We start from the raw sequence: 3,630 nt of genomic DNA, 5'->3' as shown, positions 1-3,630 counted from the left end.
ATATAGCATGTATATAAGTAAATAAAGATGGTAATAGTACAGCTGTAGTGCTGTACAAGACAAGATTAACAAACATAGTTTTTTTTTTCTTTTTTTTTTTTTTAGGATATCAACAAACATAGTAATTAATGAGTTATGACAATAATAAAGAGCACAAACTAACCTTTGTTGGAAAAACCCTAGCCTCCCTCTTTCTTTTTTCTCTCTAAAACCCTAGCCTCCCCTACTTCTTCTTCATCAGTTAGGGGCTGCCATGGATGATTTCATCCATGGTAAGCCCCCTTTTTCCTTTTATTTTCAGTTTTTAGTTTATTTTCTTGTTTTGTTGAATAAATCAGTATCTCTTTATGAGATTTCTTCAAACCCTGTTATGGGGTTTTTAGTCTTTGTTGTGGAGATCTCCTTCTCCTCTATGGGAGTTGTGAGTGTGGTTGTTTTGTTTTTAGGTATGAGAAATTGTTCTTGTTGGTTGAAGTTCAAAACTCAACATGAAGGTATTGGAATCTCGGATGCGGTTAACATGGCTCGATCAAGAAGACTCTTCCCAAACTATGTCAGAATGATAGACTTCCTCATCAATAGCTGTTTGATTCAGCAAATACAAGGGGGCTGCGCTGTATTGCTCGATCTGGTTCATTATAGTTTCTTCGAAGACGAATTTGATTTAACCTTGTTTAATTGTATCTTGTTTTTCTTTAATATCTATTGTAGATGCCGTTTGGCCTTCAATTAATGAAATTTCTCTTTCAAAAAAAAAAAACTAACCTTTGTTGGAGTTTAATTTCTGAGCAGAAAATGTAAGATAGAATAAGGAAAACAATATGAAGTAGGTATGTTTTACTGGTGGTTGAGATTGATACAATCAAACGTGATTGAAGTTGTGGAGATGCGAGATTTAAGCTGGTTATGAGATAAGATTATAGTAATACTAGTCAAAAGATCAAGGTGTGGACTTTAGAGAGAAACTGAAGAGTGGTCCAAAAATTATTTTTTCCATTATATTCTATTCTGTATTTCTATTATATATGAAACTAGTTTAAAACACATGCAAAAATACACGGATGTTAATTGTTTGAGTTCATTTTTTTAAAAAAGTTAAAAAGTATGAATGTGACATAAATAAAACAAAAAAATTTACATAATATTATAAAAAAAACGCAGCTATCGTATAATATGCAACAAAATAGATGATAAAACAATTGTGAGTGATTATATGAACACATTTAAAGAAAAACTAAGCACATAAATTAAAACTTTTCATAATACTTATTACACGTTTTGAAGTACTTCCTTATATATACTACATTTGTGGTAACACATGAGTTCCCACGTTCTTTATCACATATTAAAATTTTAACACCCTTTTTGCTTGTAACCCTTGACATGGTAACATATAACTGTCCGTGGTTGAATACTGGATGAGTGAGATATAATCATACGTGAGCTAGAGAATGTCCTTGTCTTTATTTATCGGCATCGCAAAACATACAATCAATGAAAACTGTCTTCTTTTGAATTTGATCGGAAACTTTATTGCATCTGATGGTGTAAGTGTCATCCTGTGAATTAAAACTTTGTCCCCCACATTACTACTGGATACAACAACAGCCTCAATGATGGATTGAAAAGATAATTGACGACTAACCTGGTATTATTACATAGCCCAGAAGTTTGGTCGATACTCCTTAGAAGCATCACCAGTTCCCCTACCTTCAATCTTATATTATGATTTGACAATGTTTCACACTTGATCGTATTTAGAAATTCAGTATAATACATCATATGAACTCCAAAAATCTCTTCCTCGAGTGAAATTGCATCTGAACTCAGATATGTTCAATCATCACCTGGTAAGCGAGACAGTATGTGTTCATTAGCCATGTTAGCAATTTTATTATTAGTTGGACCATAATATCTCTTTCCTGAAAATATTTTGCTTCCCATGTGTGGTCCTCTAGGTCAAGATACGTACGCTTGACTGTCATAGAAATAGGGTCATCTCTTCTACATATTAATATCTCATGAGGAATTTCTTCATCAGCTTCACCGTTATTTGGTTCACCAACTTTGTCGTCTTCAATGTTCATAATCCACTTGAAGAACTCCATAATTTCACCCACATTCGAATTACCGAAACCTGTTCTTAGGCGCATATGTTGCATTAATCTTAGCACATGAAAAAAATCTCATAAGTAAGAACTGTTGTTGATTGCTGAGAAGACAATATTTTGTCTTGTTCTTTTAAGAACGACATGCAATATCTGTCTTAAATCACCAACGAACTTCATGGAGAGTTTTTTGTTTTACAAATTGAAGATTTTGTTAAGTTTCTCCTAAAATCATGGTGATGAATATAAACTTGTGATTTTAAAATTTTATAATCATGTATTGAGATTATTATAAAGCTGACTTCTGACCTGTGTGTTTAGTAGTTGATGTAGTTATGTCATGGCAGATCACGTTACCCCACCAATATTTCTGAAAAGAGTTGATTGAAATAGTCTTTGTTATGTCTACTGCTTCCCTTAAAGTCCCACATAAAATCACAATCCGCACCATCGTTGACACTCAGCCACACACCCGCTTATGCTCCCACTTTTGCCGTTCATCCTCTCTCTTCTCTTCTTGCACCACCGCTACACCATATTTGGCCACCCACTGACCACTGCCTACTTAGCCATGATTTTAATTTTATACTTTTTTGTTTTATAAATTTAAGATTTTATATTATTTTTCCTAAAATCAAGGTGGAAATATTGTACCCGTTAATCTATAAAGCGACAATAGTAAAGTTAAGAATATAAAAAATAAATAATATATACATAAAATTTTCAAAAAAGCTAAATTTTAATTTGCTATTCACCATATACAAGTTTTCTAAAGCATAGGTTGTTAGATATAACAATTGAATTCATGATTATTTACTTATTGGCGCACTCTAATCTTTAATCTTGTTAGCTTTGCTTGTTCAGAATCTTAAATGCAAACATTTGTTCATCAATTTTTTGTAATATACCTAATAAATTAAGTATATTCAAGCATATCTTATACAACATTATTGACACATACAGAGTATTGAGATAAAATTATACTAAAATTTTCAAACTTTGGACCTTGTAATGAAAGTGAGTGGATATTCTTTTTGTATATTACCATCAATGTCAATGACTATAATTGATGCTTTTAGACTTTGAGAACAACTCTATTTACATTTCAAAACTAATAACTTATGATTTATATTTTATGATCTTGAATTGAGAGTAATGAAAACTGGCTTATGACCCATATATTATACAACTATGATTTTCGTAAATTGGATTTGCTATCTGAAAATTTTGTTCAATACTTTTAAATTGGCCATAAGAAACATTGTTTACATATTACCATCAATGTCATTGATTATAGTCAGTGCTTTTAAACTTTGAAAATTCCATGAGAATAGTTCTATTTAAATTTCAAAACTAATAGCTTGTGATTTAGATGTTATGATCTTGTTTTGAGAATAATTAAAACAGGCTTATGACACATACGTTGTAAAATTATGATTTTTGTCTTCCCACCCTTTGTCTCTTACTAGCTTGCACTACTGTTGCATTGCACCTTTCCAACATCCACCAGCCACAACCACCA

Source organism: Beta vulgaris, chromosome 7 (assembly GCF_026745355.1).
Source record: "Beta vulgaris subsp. vulgaris cultivar EL10 chromosome 7, EL10.2, whole genome shotgun sequence".
Taxonomy (NCBI): Eukaryota; Viridiplantae; Streptophyta; class Magnoliopsida; order Caryophyllales; family Amaranthaceae; genus Beta; species Beta vulgaris.
The sequence above is the reverse complement of the archived record's forward strand: the minus strand, read 5'-3'. Positions refer to the sequence as shown.